Source organism: Gekko japonicus, unplaced genomic scaffold (assembly GCF_001447785.1).
Source record: "Gekko japonicus isolate JY-2015 unplaced genomic scaffold, Gekko_japonicus_V1.1 scaffold456, whole genome shotgun sequence".
NCBI classification, from domain to species: domain Eukaryota; kingdom Metazoa; phylum Chordata; class Lepidosauria; order Squamata; family Gekkonidae; genus Gekko; species Gekko japonicus.
Window position 1 is genome coordinate 1,091,746 of NW_015170902.1, and position 18,490 is coordinate 1,110,235.

The 18,490-nt window shown below is 47.3% G+C and overlaps 1 protein-coding gene across 2 annotated transcripts in view; it reads right to left on the reverse strand.

Annotated features, from left to right (window-relative positions):
- Positions 1–14,671, reverse strand: part of SYTL1 (synaptotagmin like 1) — a 51,282-nt gene extending 36,611 nt beyond the window's left edge. The window contains exon 1 of one of the 2 annotated variants that reach the window (XM_015418609.1): positions 14,518–14,671. The gene's annotated coding sequence lies outside the window, so the exon portion shown is untranslated. Of the gene's footprint in view, positions 1–8,649; positions 8,775–14,517 lie in introns of those variants that run through there. The other variant, XM_015418610.1, reaches the window with a different exon arrangement.
- Positions 14,672–18,490: the final 3,819 nt, after the last annotated feature.

Here is an 18,490-nt window from a genome sequence, read left to right on the forward strand (position 1 = left end):
AAGACGTCTTCATCCCCCGCCGAATCACGGTAAGTACTTGGGAAGCCTGGCTAGCAGCCAGAGAGCCTGGGGGTCACAGCAGCAATGAAGTAGCCCAGGAGCTGCCAGAAAGCCCAGGGGCCCCGCTGAAACTGGTGGTGGCTGCTGGAGAGGCCGGGGGCTACAACAGGAACAAAGCAGCCTGGGAGCAACACTGAGCTTGGCAGTGGCTGCCGGAGAGCCCAGGGGCTGTACCAGGCCTAGTGGCAGCAGCCAGAGAGCCCAGGGGCCACGGCAGTGACAAAGCAACCTAGGAGCCACACCAGGCCCAACAGGAGCTGCCAGAGAGCCCGGGGGCCACAGCAGCAATGAAGCAGCCTGGGGCAGGGGGTTGGCTGCCGGAGAGCCTGGGGGCCATGCCGGGTTTGGTGAGAGGGTGGGGTGGGTGGGATTCCTCCCCATGAGTCTTGTGGACCCCCACTTGTATAATCTAAAATCTGACACAACAAAAAGAAGAGAGGTGGAGACGAATGGGGACGAATACGCATTCAGTCCTTTGCACATGCTTAAACTGAGTTCTGGTAGGGAAGGTGGAGGGCTGTGTTGAAGACCTCATGGGAAAGGTAGATTTGAAGGAAGCGGGAGAAGGGGCATCACTCACTGGCACTCTGGGAGGCAGTTCCAGGCCCAAGGGAGAAAGGGCAGAGTCTGCCACTGAGCCGTGGCTCCTCCCTTTAACAGGAATACATGAATACGCCATATCCTCTCGCCAATGTTATTTGACATCTACACGTACCCCCTCGCCCAGTTAGCCAGGAGTTATGGGCTGGGTTGCCATCAGTATGCGGATGACACCCAGCTCTATCTGTTAATGGAGGCCATCCATCTCCTGCCCCTGACATTCTGGCTGAGGCTTTGGATGCTGTGGCTGGATGGTTGCGGCAGAGCCGGTTGAAGCTTAATCCATCGAAGACGGAGGTCCTGTACCTGAGTCGGGGGGGGGGGAGTGGATGTGGGTATCACTCCCCACACTGGAAGGGGTGCCCTTGGTGCCGACCCAGAAAGTGAGGAGCCTGGGGGTAACACTGGATGCCTCTCTCTCTGTGGAGGCCCAGGTCACAGCAGTTGCCAGATCTGCGTTTTTCCATCTTAGGCAGATAAGGCTGCTGAGACCCTCTCTCTCCCCCCAGGACCCACACAATGGTCCCTTCCAGGCTTGATTGCTGCAACTCACTCTACGTAGGCTTACCCTTGAGGCTGACCCAGAAATTACAGCTGGTGCAAAATGCGGCAGTGCACCTGCTGAAGTCGGCACCTATGCGGGCTCACATTTGGCAGGTGCTCCGCCAACTGCATTGATTGCCAGTCGACTTATGGATTTGCTTCAAGGTGCTTTAAAGCCTTACACAGCCTGGGACCAACGTATCTGAGGGACTGCCTCTTCCCATATACGCCCTACGGACCAACAACTCCTGGTTGTCCCTGGCCCGAAGGATGTCTTTCTTGCCTCGACCAGGGCCAGGGCTTTCTCTGCCCTGGCCCCAGCCTGGTAGAACATGCTCCCAGTCGAGATCAGGGCCCTGCGGGATCTTCTTCAATTCCGCAGGGCCTGTAAGACGGAGCTCTTCTGCCACGCTTTTGGCTGAGGCAGCGGATGTCCCTATATGGCCTCCTTTGGTGCTTGTCACCCACCAACCAACCCAAATAATATGCCAGGGAACCTCCCACAACCAGCTGACTTGTTAGAATTGTGGACAAATTAACAAAGAAGTTAAATAACAAAGAAGATAAAGATTTTTTTGAAGAATGGAAAGACTTTAAAGAATATTTAGAAAGAAATTGGGATGTTAAAAATACTATACTGTATTTAGACAATTATTAGGACCGAAATGTACTAAGGTTAGAGCTGTAACCAAAAAATATTACCTTGAAATGTGAAACTATTTGTGGGCAAGGAGAAGCATTGCGGGAAGCCATCAAAAGGGGGGAGGAGGAGTTAAAAGAAATGGATCTGACGGTTGACTGTTAAATGTTGAACTTGTTAATCCAAAATAAAAGTTTTTGGGGGAAAAAAAGAATTGTGATTGTGTTTTAGTGTCTCTTATTGTTTATATCGTTTAAATGTTTACATTTTTAATTGTATTGTTTTATTATGTTTTATTATCCCGCTCAGGGGATAGGCGGGCTATAAATACAAATGAGTTAGACAATTGGTCTATCAAGGTCAGTATGGTCCACTCTGACTGGCAGTGGCTCTCTGGGGTTGTAAGTGGAGGTCTTTAAGTGGAGGTACAGCCTGAGCCTTATAAATGGAGATACATGGGATTGAACCTGGAACTATCTGCATGCAAAGCAGATGCTCAACCACTGAACTGCAGCCCAACCCCTCAACAGCAACTCATGGAGCTGCTTCCTACTAAGCCAGCCCATTTGTTTATCAAGGTCAACCGTGGCTGGCACCATCTCACCAGGGTCTCAGGACTCTCATATCACTTCCAAATTGATCCTTTTAGCTAGAGTTGCTGGGGGTTAAACCTGGGACCTGCTGCATGCAAAGTGGGTGCTTTCACACCACGCCATGGCCCCACATAAATATGCATGATGAACTCAGAATGCTGCTTAATACTGAGACAGACCCTTGGTCTTCCAAGATCAGGTTTGTCTATTTTGACTATGGCTCTCCACAGGAACTCAGGGAGAAGTCTTTGACATCATCTGCCACTTGAGCCCTAACTGGAGACTCCATGTGTTAAGTCCGTACTTAACAAATTAGTCAGAGAGTGATTTCAGCAAAACTCAGGTTTATTCAGCTCGACAATCAACTTCTCCAACACGGTACAACTCCTCATAGCCCGAACAGCTTCCCATTGCAGCTGCTCGGTATTTAAACATTCCGGGCTAATGTAGCCACACCTACTGTACAATTACCAACCTATCAGGTTGATCGCATAACAGACCAATCATAAGCTTTCCCGCTTACATACAGTTCAAATGTGATTGGCCACAAAGTCTTTGGCGCGAATCCCTGCCGAAGCCTGAAGCTTAACATAGCTTCTCTATGGGGATGATTTCACATTCATCCTAGTATATTCAGGGCAGCATCTGAATACACTACACCATGGATTCAAGCTGGGAATTTGTGCAAGTGAAAGAGATGCTCAGTTGCTGTAATACAGAAGGTTGCATCTCTTCGATGGAGTACAAGCCCATAAAAACAGAAGGAACCCACCCCTGCTGCCACCACCTCCAAAAAGGCTGAGAAGTGTGAAGCAAGACCAACTGATAGATCCATAGGATGTAACATGTGGTTTATGACAGTCTCTGTAGCAGAATGGATGAAGAAACACTAGTCTGGACATAGCTGAGGTCTTTCATCAACTGAAAAACAGAGACAGCTGGTGAACCTCAAACACCCTGTGACTGCCCCTCATCCACTCCAAAATCCTTTTCAGTATCAGTACCAGTCTAGCCTCCACCACAAATGCATGAAGCTGCCTTTTACCTTAATTTACCAAGGTCAGTCTTCTCTACTCTGACTGGCAGCTGCTGTTTTAATGGGAGATGCTGGGAATGACCTTCTGGATGTGAAGCAGATGCTCGACACTACTGAGACATGGAGGAGCTAGACATACCCATCTTTCTCTTTACAAACATAGCCTGGCAGAATTGCAATGGAAATTTTCACAGCCGATCAAAGTTTAGTCCAGTTGGATCTCACTGTGGGACCCACACCCTGCACAAACACAACCTCTCCCTGTTCCCATGAGGTTCACAGATCCAGTCCTCCCCAGCTCCCAGATGACATTATTCAGTTTTTCAGATTACCATTCCTGGAAACGGAGCTGCTTTACAGATGACAGGTTTTGAGAGCATTCTTGTGCAGGAAAATACAAGTCCATTGTAAGTGTGGAGTGTGTGTTGTCCTGTAGACCACAGGACCTAAGCTTATTCAAGGAAGGGAATTGCAACCTTGTATTAGTAGTAACCAAAATGACACAAAGTATTATGCAAGCGTTTCCGTTTCTCCAGAAGAGGTCTAGAGAACTCAGAAGCTTGCCCGCTGTTTTGTCTTATCTTTGGTTGGTCCTAATAAACAGTATCACATGGTATTGGTTCTTGGACATAACGTTGTACTTTGAGGTCTGTGGCACTTCAAGAGATCCTTGCACCAAGAACCTTACAATCTGAAATGGGGGGGGGGGGGGGGGGGAGGGAGGAAGAGGGAGAGGAGTGAGCGCAAGGGAAGGAAATGTGTTCAGTTACACATACACAGGCCTTCAGCCAAACTACTCTATGCTTAGACTATTTCCCCAATTCAAAAGGGCCTCCCAGCTGGTTTTAGCACCCATAGGAAAAAAAGATGGCCCACTGATTGAAGCTGTCTTTTTTCCCCCTTACAGGAGTGTGTAAAGCAGCTGGGGAAGGGAGAATTTCAGTTGGGGAAAGGGAATGAAGAGATAGATTCCCCTCCCACCAATGCTAGGAGACAGGAAAGACATTAGGAGATCTACAAGGATTCATGGTGGGGGGGGGACTCAATTTTTCTCCTCCTGCCCCTGCTGGCTTTAGCTTCCCTTTCACTCCCCTTCACCTGTCTCAGTCTTTGGCTTCCCACCAACACCTTCCCTGTTCCTGTATGATGCTCAAACTCTGGGGTTTTGGTGTTTGCCACATCTGCCCATGTAGCTGTTGCAGGTAATGTGGGGTTTCACCCCCATTTTCCCCAAAACTTAGGTTTGAAAGAGCTCCCCCCCAAGTTTGCAGAACCTGATGTGACAGGTCTGCCTGGATAGCCTTGTCTATCCACAAGGGACCAGGCCTTCAGAAATAGAGAAGAGTGATGATGCAGGAAATGCCAAAATAATTACAGAAACAAGGTTCTCATTAAGGAGTAGGAGAGAAATCCTCCCTCTTTCCTAAGCACATAATTTTAACGCCTCTGTCAAAAATGCGTATCAATGAGGAAATCCAGATCACTGAGTTCTTGGAAAGTGCTTGAAGGAATTTAGTACAATATTTGCCTCTTTACAAAACTGCTGTGCTGATTAGCTAGTAACTGTGCTTCATTGAAAAAGGCAATCAACTTTTACTCAAGTTTAAGCAGGCTTGTTTTTCTCCCCGTCTTCCCCTTATACAGAAAGCCAGACAAGTGTCTCTGCAATTTGGGAAAGGCTTGTGTAACAAGAGAGATTTCATCAGAAGAAACCCAAAAGACAGTTATCTACAAGATAATGCAGGACGAGCAAAAGAGAGAGCTGCGATGGAGCCAGACATTGGGCACTCATTCCCTACTAAACTGCTCACAGAAGGACAAGGGAGGTGTAGGATGGGTTCCTTAAAATCCTGCGCAAAGTCCACTCAAGTCATGGCGATTTGATTGTAGCAGGGCTTTTTTTGTAGAAAAAGCCCAGCAGGAACTCATTAGCATAATAGGCCACACCCAACAGCTGAAACTCATTAGCATATTAGGCCACAGCCCTGACAGCACAGCTCATTAGCATATTAGGCCACACACCCATGTTACCAGAAGTGTGGTAATCCAGCCACATCCACCTTTTGCTTCTTATTCTGTTGACCTTGTTTGTGGTCAAAAGGGCTTTTTTTGTAGCAGGAACTCCTTTGCATGTTAGGCCACACACCCCTAATGTAGCCAATTCTAATGCGTTTCTGCTGTTGAGTGTGGCCTATTATGCTAATGAGTTCCTGCTGGGTGTGGCCAACTTGGGAGCCAGCCGGAACTCCGTTCCTGTGCGTTCCTGCCCAAAAATAGCCCTGGATTGTAGTCACTCTGAGCACGATAGCATTAGAACAAAGTTTGAGTCCAGTGGGACACTTCTTCAGACAAATTGGAATAAAATCTCCTCAAGGGCTGCTTACAGGAAAAAAGAGGGTGGGGGGCAACCGTTAGGAGGGGCCCACTCACAGCCAAGATCCATATGGAGAGCTGAAATTGGATCAGGTGGCCAGTAAGATCAATGGATGGCAGCAAATGAGCACATAAATGCAAGCGTTAACAAAGAGATGTGAGAGCTCTGATTCAGGAGGCTCAGCCTTAGATTGGGGCAGAGCCTAGTGGAGTGGGGTGGAGCCTAGACCTAGCACATTTATGGTTCTCTTCACTAATCCCAGCAGAATGTGAAACAATGTTGGGATTGGGGATCATATGGACAGAACGCCTATGGGGATTAGCCTAATCTGGGATAAGGGAAATTTCCAAATGTGTACCCATGTTAATCTGCAGCAGCAAAATACAACCTGAGGCCAGGGTCACCTTAAAGGTAAACAAATTTATTCCAGCATCAGCTTTTGTAAGTCAGACCATGCTTCCCTCAGGAGCATGAAGTGTACAATCCAAACAACAGGCAGATACTTTAAGCAGATAGGTGTCTGCCTAATGAACATTCCATGCCATTGAGGAAGTGAGCTCTGACTCACAAAAGCCTACGCTGGAATAAATTTGGTTCATTTTTAAGGTGCTGCTGGATTTCTGTTTCATTGGGATGGGGGGGGATGAGAGGCAAATTTATTTATTTATTTAACTCATTTATACCCTGCCTTTCTCCCCAGTGGGACCCAACGCAGCTTACATCACTCTCCTCTATGTTATTCTCACAACAACCTTGTGAGGTAGGTTAAGCTGAGAGAGTGTAACTGGCCTAAGGTCACCCAGCGAGCTGCCATGGCACAAGTGGAGATTCAAACCTAGATCTTTTAGATACTAGTCCGACAGTCTTAACCACTACACCACCCTGGCAAAGAAAAATAGTTGCATGTTTGACTGTCATCTGGCTTCCTTAGGTCTCTAGGGCCTATCCTACAGGGACTCTGAAGCCCCTTCTCCCCTTCCTTTACTTTCAACCTGCTTGGTTCCTCCCCATGAGGTCAAGTAGTGAGGGTAGCCAGGGAGAAGGATTCTAGCCTGGCCTTCTCCCAGATGTGCAGGATTTCTATATATGGGGACGATTTCATTGCTGCATTCAGTCACACAAGCCTCCACAATGAAGCCAGAAACCATTTAACTGATACACAGGCTGACACCTGCCGCCCAATGACAGCTTTTGCTATGTTAACAGTGGGACACCTGGATACGTGAGCAATGGTTTTCTGTACACAGGAGGGCCTCGCATGCCAGCGCTTGGGAACTCCTCACGAAGCAGATGAAGGACACCCCGGATGTTCAACTCTGGGTTGAGAAATACCTAGAGATTTGGGGGGTGGAGCCAAGGGAGAGAGAGGTTTGGGGAGGGGGAGGGACCGCAGTGGGATACAATGCCATGAAGTCCACCCTCCTCCAAAGCAGCCCTTTTCTCCAGGGGAACTGATCTCTGCCGTTTGGAGATCAGTTCTAATTCAAGGAGATCTCCAGGTTCCACCTGGAGGTTGGCAACCCTCTGTGGAGTGCAAGCCAAGTTTTATGCAGTCTTACACATTTGTCCTTCCCCTCTCCCTCCAACTCCATGCATCCAAATATTCACCCACGCCTCCTTTCACCAGCTGGTTTATCTTCTTTATCCCTTTATTATGGAATATGGGCAGCTCACGTGACACAAAGTCCTCATGGCCGCCATGAGGTTTTTTTATCAGACACATCTGGAGAGTTCCATGCTTCCCAAACACACACAGGCCCTGTTCAGGTCAGGACCACAGTTCACAGGTATAGGGTGCTTAAGTTTTTCTTTCCCACAACATTTCCCAAACCTGAGAAGGCCCCCACCCTGTTGGGGGAAACTTACATCTAAAAAGGTAAAGGTAAAGGTTCCCTTGCTCGAAAGCCAGTCAAATCCGACTCTAGGGTTGCTGTGCTCATCTCCGTTTCAAAGCTGAAGAGCCAGCGCTGTCCGAAGACATTTCAGTGGTCATGTGGCCGGAATGACTAAACACCAATGAGCACGGAACGCTGTTACCTTCCCACTGAAGCGGTACCTATTTATCTACTTGCACTTTCTTGCTTTCGAACTGCTAGGTTGGCAGGAGCTGGAACTAGAGATGGGAGCTCACTCCGTCATGCGGCACCCGGGTCTCAAACTGCTGAACTACCGACCTTCCATAGCTTGCAGTTCAGCGTCTTAACCACTTGAGCCACCGCAGCTCCTAACTTACATCTACTGAAGGCTAAATGGAAGCTTCCCCAATAGGGCAAATAGCCACTCCATGGGGCCATTTCTGGTTGGGACACAGTGGGAGGGCTTATCTCACTGCATGCCAGGGTCCCAATCCAAATTGGGCTCTCATTTACATAGGAATCAAGTTTCACCTGTGAACGCTCCTCACCTTGTTTTAACAAAAATTCCTGTGGGGAACCACACAGGGGCACAAAGACTTGTAACATGTGAATCTGTCCACCTTCCTACTGTACAACCCCCCATCGTACCACTACAAAAAAAATTGCAACAGGTCAGTCCGCAACAAAGCACCCCAATGTTTGCACAAAACCAAAAGCCCCTAGCATCTGCACACTACTTTGCATAGGAACTGCAAGCCGTCCGTTTGGTTTGTGGAACAGGACTTGCTCCACCCTTAAGCAGAGTGCACGCCATCTGCCTAATGGTAGGATGTATTTCCTCGGTCTTCAGCTCGTCATGCAAAGTGCTGAGCATTACCAAGACATGCACCAATGTCAAAGACCATAATCAAGTCACAGAGGGCTTAATATATTCAAAGAGAGGCTACCTGCAGGAGAACAGGTCCAGTGTCCAGTCCAGAGATCCAGTCCAGGTTTCCCAGCACTCTCCCAGGAAAGCTACACACAGCTCTGAACCGGAGCCAAGCCTGGCGGATGCCTCCCCTCCTACCCTGTGGAGCTCATTCACCTGTAACTAGAAGAGAAAGGAATTCCCTCCCCACTTCCCGGATTACCAGATTCCCCAGGGCAGGCAAGCTGTTTCACAGCTTTTGTCCCCACCCACTTAGTAAATGGGTCCAGGCCTCACCCCTCCCAGAGGCCGGAACAGCTTGCCGCTAAAGGACAGGTCTCAGCCTGTCCTGCCCACACCTGCTTGACAGCCTCTGGATCCCTCTGACTACATGCATCTCAATGTGCTCACACATGAACCAACACTGCACATTTGGCACACTGGTTCAGAAATGTATGAATGGGCCCCCAAGTTAAGATTGCCGCTCTGCTCTCCTGAATCGGACAGTTTATCCAATCGCAGGATCTGAATTCTGGACCCTTTCCAGTCCTCTTCCACCTGCGTCCTACAGCAAGGCAATCAGAACTGTGGTCTGCGACAAGACACACAGTCACTGGACTAGAGACTTCAAGGGGCTGCACTGCAGCAAGTGACCAAGAGTGAGCATTAGAAAAGAGCCATGCTCTGCCACGTGGCCTCTATACGGCTTGTTTGCTCAGGAAAAGAGAAGCAAGAATCAATAACGGGACCAAATTCATTCCAGCATCAGCTTTCATGAGTCAGAGCTCATGTCTGCAGACACACAGGACTGGACATCCGTTAGGCAGACACATTTATACTAAAAGATACAGACAACAGAAAGACGGGGTGGGGGGGAGGGGAGGCCAAAAAGAATGCTGCCAGGGCTGGCTCCCAAGTTTTCGAAAGAGATCAGCCCAGCCCACCTGAGGGGCATCAGCAGGGCTGGCTGGATTGGGTCTCAGTCCTTCCACTAATGCTACCACCATGCCACTAGAGATCCAGTGGCTGGGCACTTGTAGGGAGCCACAGCTGTGGCAGATGTTTTGTGAAACTTGGTGCTGGCAGGAGCTGGTCCGGGGTTTCAACATTTCACAGTTGAAAACAGGCATACATTGCATTTTTTAAAATTTATATCCCACTTTTTCTCCCCATTGGGTAACCAAAGCAACTTAACATGCCATTCGCCCCTTCTCTATTTTCTCACAACAACCCTGTGAAGTAGGTCAACCTGAGAGATTGTGAATGGCTTAAGGTCACCCACCAAGCTGCCATAACAGAGTGGAGATTCAAATCTGGGTCTCCCAGGATCCTAGTCCAACGGTCTATTCACTATGCCACATCAGCTCAGGGGCATCTTTGTACACTTATGACACCCCTACTCCCACACGAGTATGTGCATACATACATAAACACACAGGCAATTGCTTATCTTTCCTCAGCAAGTGTTTGTCTTGCTTCTAAAGCAGACAGGCTATTAAACGGACACCCCACTGTTTCCTCCTTTGTCAAGAATGTTCAATGCAGTATTTAATCTCACAAGAGATACGGTTGCATTTACTATAGAACTGCTGCAATTCAAACACATTAAGTGACATTTAATATCTTGATAAGCAGTTATGCCCAAGATAAAGAGGGAGGCAATGCAAAGGCGTCTGGTGTTTGGATGGCCATAAAAGAATTTGCTTAGCCAAGCCTGGTTCTCATTGCACAATTTAAAAAGTGATCATGGAGGATATTCACTTCTCCCCTCCCCCGGTGGCTGCAGTACCATCAGGATCATGCCCAGCTGAGAGCAGTGGATTGGCTCTGGGAGCTGGCTGGTTCTGCTAGCTTTGAGCACATATCTGAGCATGCATACCAAGCCAAAGAAAGGTGGTGGTGCTTAGCTGTTTTTCTGGTCAATTACAGTTCCAGGCCTATTCTGACCACTGTGTGGAATCTTGTCATGAGAAGGTACCCAAACCTCTCCCTGATAAAATATCTGGTATGTCCAGAAAAAAAACAGACACTGCTGGTTACATATACTCAGGGCTTTTGTTGTAGAAAAAACCCAGCAGGTACTCATTAGCATAATAGGCCACACCCAATAGCAGAAACACATTAGCATATCAGGCCACACCCCTGACAGCACCACTCATTAGCACATTAGGCCGCACCCCCATGTTACCAGAAGTGTGGTCATCCAGCCACACCAACCTTTTGCTTCTTATTCTGTTTACCTTGTTTGTTGTCAAAACCCAGGGCTTTTTTGTAGCAGGAACTGCTTTGCATGTTAGGCCACACACCCCTAATGTAGCCAATCCTAATGCGTTTCTGCTATTGGGTGTAGCCTATTATGCTAATGAGTTCCAGCTGGGCGTGGCCAACTCAGGAGCCAGCCGGAACTCCGTTCCTGTGCGTTCCTGCCCAAAAATAGCGCTGCATATACTTTTTACACTTTAAAAAAACAACAACCCTTTAAGTTCCCTTATACTGAGTCAGATCATGGATCCATCATGGTCAGTCTTGTTCACTCTAATTGCCAGTGGCTCTCCACGGTCTCAGGTGGCGGTCTTTCACATCACCTAATAACTGATCCTGTTAACTGGAGATGCTGGAATTGGAACCCAAGACCTTCTGCATTCAAAGCAGATACTCTGCCAGTGAGCCATGGGCCCTCCCTTATGAATTCATGAAGTAACTTCAACTGAGTCAGATCCTTGGTCTATAGTCTACTCTGACTGGCAGTGGCTCTCCAGGGTCTCAGAAAAAGGTCTTCCACATCTCCTACTGCCTGATCCTTTCAGCTGGGGATGTCAGGGATTGAAGCTGGGAACATCTGGTTGCAAAGCAAATGCTCTGCCACTCGGCCACAGACTAGTTCCTCTTCAAGAGTTCCATCCAGATGTTGCAGTTCAGTAAACCAATATAAGTCCCAAACATCAGGGTCCCCATGAGCACACCTTGAGAGAGCCCATGAAGACCAGCATCCCTGTCTTGAGGAAAGCGAGTTAAGCAAACACAAGGGTTCAGCTAAGCCCATGTCCTGTTTGTAAGCAACCACAACCTCTTCCCCCCACCCCAAGCGGAATCAAAGTAAATAAGACTGAGGTCTCACCACAGCCCTAGAAAAGAAAAGGTTGTGGCCCTGCCTCTTTCCCCACTGGAAAACACCAAAAGGTGTCTCAGCCATAACAGTGGGAGGACGGAAGGCAGGATGTAGTACACTTGAAAACACAGCAGGAAGAAAACAACTGGGTGGAGAAGAACAGCCATCAGTGGCTCTATGACATATAAAAATACGCCTGCTGTAGAGCACACCTTGGACAAACAGAGAACACCCTCTGCTTCTTCATCCCTTGGAACTGAGCTCACAGCCAGTCAGTGTTATCATTTTATTTTCATTCTTTTTTTTATTGAGGGCTTTAAAATTCATGATTGGCCCCGGTCACACGTAAGGGTTTGGGCCGAGAGAGGGACGGATCAGGGGCGCAGCAAACGGGCGCGATCGCACCGCAACATCTCGGAAGCGGCGCGCACCCGTCTCTGATCCGAAAACCCGCTGCACCCGTCCCCGATCCGAAAACCCGCTGCAAAAAAGAACCACCCCTAGAGGTGGACTTACCAGAAAGGTCGCGGCCAGCGCGGCCGTGGGATCGCCGGCGCGTCCTTCTGCCGGCGCATCCGAGGCTCCTGGCTCCCAGCAGCCTCCCTCTCTGTTTCGTGGCTTTCTCCCCGGTCTCCCCGGCATCTGATCGTGCCGGGGAGAAAGTGCGCGGCGGCTCACTGGATCTGTGTGATCCCACCGCCGCGTGCCTATTTTGGTGCAGCTTTGAATAGCTGCACTTTGCCCACGCATCCCCCCCCCCATGTGGCAGGGACCTTTGTTTGTTTTCTCTAAAATACACCACTTTGGAAATTGGCATAAAAAAGCAATACAAAAACCTTTCCAAAAAACTAATTAAACACAGTATCTGTCACACTTTTATCCGCCCGTTCCACAAGGAGCTCCTGGCACAAGGAGCTCCTGAGTCTCACCTGCTCCATTTGATCCTTACAACAACAGCCTTGTGAGGTAGGGGTGAGAGAGAGAACCCATTCAACTGAACAGCTGCAGGGGACTGGGATTCAGGTTTCTTATGCAACATTCTAACCTGCACACTGCCCTGCTTCCAGCCATCAAGCAGCTTTCAGTGGCCTATCCCATGTTCATCCTGCTCTTTCTCCAAGGAGCTCAGGGTGGTTCACATGGTTTCCCCCCTGTGCTTGCATCCTCACAACAACCCTGTGAGGTAGGTTAGTCTGAGAGAGTGGTCTGAGGCATGCTACCCCAACTGATTTGATCAGCAGATTCATCACCTACAAGTTTATTTTAATAATCAACAAAAGTCTCAGTTCAAGCATGTTTTACGAGGGGATGAAAAAAGAAAACATCAGTGTCATGATCAGTGGTAATTGTTCCTAAATTGTCCGTGAGCTCACATCCTTCAAGCACCAAATACACCATTCCAAGGCAAAATGCTTCATGTTGCGATCCCTGTGCACAGTGGCTCCAGTCTAAGCTCTCTGGTTTCAATGGGCTCAGACTCTGGGCTAACTCTGCAGAGGCCTGCCCTGTAAAGTCAACAAAACCAATGTCATGATCTCCACAGCAGGGCCAGGGAAGAAAACGAAAGGTACTCAGAAACATTTCTGATTGGCTGGCAGGCTTAATGGAACCCACGGGATCTCCTTATGGAACTCTGATTCTGGGTAGCCAATATAACACCACAGAAAACCCAGCAAAGAAGTGGATTCTTTGGTTAGATTCAGGGCTCTAGTCGGGGGGGAGCTCTCAGGTACGGAGCTCCGGAAGAGAACCTCTAGGGGGCGGGGCCGTCACGTGGTGAAGCCCCGCCCCTTCTTTACCCGCCCTCTGCTTCGATCCTCATTCCGTTTGGGAATGAGGATGAAGCAGGAGGGTAAGTAGCCGGGCCTTCTGACACACTTCCGGTGATGTCAGGGGGTGTGGCCTTCTGTCACTTCCGGTGATGTCAGGGGGCGTGGCATATGCAAATAAGTTATGCTAATGAGTTATGCTAATGAGCTCCGGCAGCTCTTTTTCTACAACAAGACCCCTGGTTAGATTTATAGATTTTATTTATTTATACCCCTCCTTTCTCCCCTGAGGGGACCCCAAAGCAGCTTACATCATTCTCCTTTCCTCTACTTTATCCTTACAACAACCCTATGAGGTAGATATTTAGGACCGCATTTGACTAAGTTACTAGCAGTCCTAAAGTGTGATTTTAAATTTTGGTTTTTATGCTCTTTATGTATTCTAATGGACGTATCTTATCTATGTTATAAGCCATTTTGAGCTCTGTAAGGCAGAAAGATGGCTAATAAATGTTTTAAATAAATAAAGCAGGTTTGGCTGAGATTGTGTGACTGGCCCCAGGTCACCTAGCCAGCTTCCATGGCAGGTTATGGGGTTTGAACCCAGATATTCCAAATGCTAGTCCGACACTCGAACCACTGCACTGCACTTGCTCACAGGCCTAACCTGGATAAACTGCCTGAGCCACTGGTAGGGGTTTTAATAATTTGGATGGGGCCCTCTGCTAATGCCAGGATATAGCAGGACCAAATTTAGTTTTTTTGCTCTGCTTTGTTTTGTTTTAGAAATACCAATGTTATAGAGAAATCAGGGCTCCTGCACCTTTAACAGTCGGGGCAAAGTTTAGCCTGCAGTGGCTCTGCCTAGAATTGCAATGTACACTGTATAAACTGCCATCACAGACATACCCTTCGCTGGGGCACTTCCATATTTTCAATCAGACCCCAGCATTCCCATATGCCGTCAGCAAAGGCAGTATCTCTACCTCCCCCCTCCAAGAGAGAGGAGCCCTGCGTGTTATCTTACCTGCTCAGGTGAGGGGTCCCTACTCCCCAGAGGAGCCGTACATCGATCTCAGGGCCTGGGCTCTTATTGTTTTGGAAAAGCGGAGGTTGTTCTCTTTTTTTTGTCTCCCTCCTCCTAACTCTTCTGTGTTTTCAAAGTCTTGCAGGCAACCGGAGCAAAAAGACCCAACCAAGGCTGACTCAACGCAGAGAGGAGGAAACACCAAAACCACACAGCTGGTGAGAAGCCAGGGCCTGGAGTAGCAGCTGCTGGCTGGAGTGGAAGGCGCTCGTAGCCACTGGAGCAGAGGTCAGCCGACTCTGACAACTCAAGAGTCAAACAGCAACACTCAGAGCACGAGATCAACAAAGAGCCAGGCTAAGAAAGCTCACTGGCAAAATTGAAAATATGCTACTTAACCGGTATCTGACTTCTTGCTTCATAAGTGTTAACTTTCTGCAGCCAAAACACCAGTTATTGCAATTATTTTATTAGGAAATTGCACACATGAAGTCTCACAATAAGTCATGCATATACACAGGAGCACTTTGCACCACTGTTTTAGTGCACTGGCATAACTCTGTACATGGCTCAACACCTGGATTCCTGGCAACTGTTAAACTCCTGTCATTTCCCTTTCTGTAAAGCATCTCTCAGAAACCCTCTGTCATTTCCCTTTCTGTAAAGCATCTCTCAGAAACCCTTTAGCCCCATCAAAATCTTTGCCTGCCATTCCCTTTACATCCTCGTTATTCTACCATCCCCACCTACCACTCAAACATGTTGTTGTTCAGTCACACAGTCGAGTCTGACTCTTCAAGACCCCATGGTCCACATCACACCCGGCACTCCTGTCTTCTACCGTAGTCCAGAGTTTCCTTAATTTCATGTTCATTGCATCAATCATTGCTGCGGTGGCTCAAGTGGTTAAGACGCTGAACTTCAGGCTATGGAAGATTGGTAGTTCAGCAGTTCGAGACCTGACTGTGCCGCATGACGGAGTGAGCTCCCGTCTCTAGTTCCAGCTCCTGCCGACCTAGCAGTTCGAAAGCAAGAAATTGCAAGTAGATAAATAGGTACCACTTCAGTGGGAAATAACAGCGTTCCGTGTGCCTTGGTGTTTAGTCATGCTGGCCACATGACCACGGAAATGTCTTCAGACAGCGCTGGCTCTTCGGCTTTGAAACGGAGATGAGCACCGCAACCCTAGAGTCGGATTTGACTGGCTTTCGAGCAATGGAACCTTTACCTTTACCTTTTAACCATTTCATCCTTTGCCGTCCCCGTCTTCTTTGACCTTCAATCTTTCCCAGCATCAGGGTCTTCTCCAGGGAGTGCTCCCTTCTCATTTGGTGGCCAAAGTATTTGAGCTTCAGTTTCATTATCTGGCCTTCCAGGGAACAGTCAGGGTTGATTTCTTTTAGGATTGACTGATTTGATCTTCTTGCAGTCCAAGGGACTCTCAAGAGTCTTCTCCAGCACCATAGTTCAAAAGAATCTATTCTTCAGCGCTCGGCCTTCCTTATAGTCCAACTCTCGCAGCCATACATGACTACTGAAAGACTATTGAAAGAGGTAGTCAATCTTTAAAGGTACAATTGTGGTCTTAGGGTACTGTCTCAGTGATGATCTGGTTCTTATAGATCCACATGGGTCAATGCAGGGGTAATTCATGAGGACAACCAGATGGATTTCACCTAGAGAACTGGTGTTGAGTAGTGATGGGCATGAACTGGGAAAATGTGGTATGGTTCATGGTATGCCAGCTTCATGAACCATGAAACATCACAAATAAACCAGTTTCATTTGTGAGGTTTGTGACATGGTAGAACACCCCTCAGCATGATAGAGACACCAAACTCACAAGGGATATCCGGCTAACCCACCTCTACCTACATGCCAAGGTTGGTGAGGATTGAATTTATGGGGTTCGAGTTATGGCTCCCCCAAAGAAGGTGTCCCCAGGAAAGCCATATATATATATAACATACTTACAATATTAATCCATTTGACAAACTCTCTAGTAGTATCTCATAGTAACACTCATCAAATCCATTAGTGTAATGTAAAGTCACTCTTCCTACTTACTTATACATATCTAAAGCCCATAATTGCTGCCAGCTGGCTGTTTGCCAGACCAGCATTTTAAACGGACAAAGCCCATTTACAAAGGCAGAGTGCCCTGAGGAGGAGAAAAACCAAATGAGGTTTTACAAGCTTTTACCATTTCAAATACATCAGTAATTGCTGCCATCCCGACAGTCAAGCCATTTAACAAAACAAAACTAATTTACCAGGGAGAAAAAAGTCAGGGGGAGACGAACACCATTTAAGAAACCACCATAATTTTACACACGAGAAAATCATTGCTTTACCCCCATTTTCAAAAAGACTTATCGAAAGGAAGAAACGCCAATAGAGAACCCATTTCTCCCTGCATGCGATACATGAGTTCTTGTATTGTGAGAACGGGAGAAAAGTACTTCTTTCTCTACCTCCTCTATCCCATGCATAATTTTGTAAACCTCAATCATGTCACCCCTTAGCCATTGTTTCTATAAGCTATGGAGCCCCAAGCTCTTTAACCTTTCTTCATAGGGAAAGTGTTCCAACCCTTTTATCATTCTAGTTGCCCTTTTCTGCACTTTTTCCAATGCTATAATATCCTTTTTGAGGTGTGTTGACCAGAACTGTACACAGTATTCCAAATGAGGTTGCACCATTGATTTATACAGGGGCATTATGATATTGGCTGATTTGTTTTCTATTCCCTTCCTAACAATCCCCAGCATAGCATTGGCCTTTTTTTTTGCAGTCGCACACTGTCTCGACATTTTCATTGAGTTCTCTACTACGACTCCAAGATTTCACTCTTGGTCAGTCTCTGGCAGTTCGGACCCCATCAACGTCTACTTATAGTTAGGATTTTTGGCTCCAATGTGCATCACCTTGCACTTGGCCACAATGAACCCCATTTGCCACGTTGATGCCCACTCGCTCATCCTCGACAGATTCATTTTGAGTACGTACCTCACAATCCTCCCTGGTTTTTACCACCCTGAACAATTTAGTGTCATCCCCAAATTTAGCCACTTCACTGCTTACTCCCAACTCCAAATCATTAAAGAACAAGCTAAAAAGCATCGGACCCAGTACTGATCCCAGCAGTACCCCACTGCTTACCACCCTCCACTGTGAAAATTGCCCATTTATACTCACTCTCTGTTTCTTATTAATTAGCCAGTTTTTTATTTACAAGAGGACTTGTCCTTTTATCCCATGACTACTGAGGTTACTTAGGAGCCTTTGATGAGGAACTTTATCAAAAGCTTTCTAGAAGTCAAGGTAAACAACATATGTTATATCCCCAACAGGCAGGATTTAGAAAGGGCCAAGGGAACAATTGACCATTGCCATACTCTTTATCAGCTGGCTTACTCGGCTATAAAAGGTCCATCCAACTAAAGCCTTATACGCTGTGTTCGTTGATTTGGCCACAGCTTTTGATTCAGTTGATAGAAAACGACTCTCGGACAAGCTGATGTAAACAAATATTGATAAAAGACTGTTGTTCCTTGTTTGTGAGCTACATACAGGCACATGTGCAAAAATTAGAGTAGGTACCTCAGGTTCGATGACCAGCAAAATACCGACTTGCAAAGGAGTCAAGCAGGGCTGTGTTTTAGCCTCTGTACTTTTTAACTTATATATAAATGATATTGTAGCAAGACTAACCAGCCTGAATTTGTCCCACCGACATTAGGTCAACAAAAATTATCAATATTACTGTATGCAGGTGATATGGTCCTAGTTTCTCTAACCAGGATTGGATTAAAGAGGCTTTTGGATAACTTGGGGGACTACTGTACAGAAGAAAAGCTTACTATCAACTACTCAAAAACTAAAGTAGTGGTCTTTCGAAAAAAGCCTAAAAAGTATTCTTGGGAGTATACAAGGTACTCCAATAGAACAGAGTAAAAATCACAAATATTTG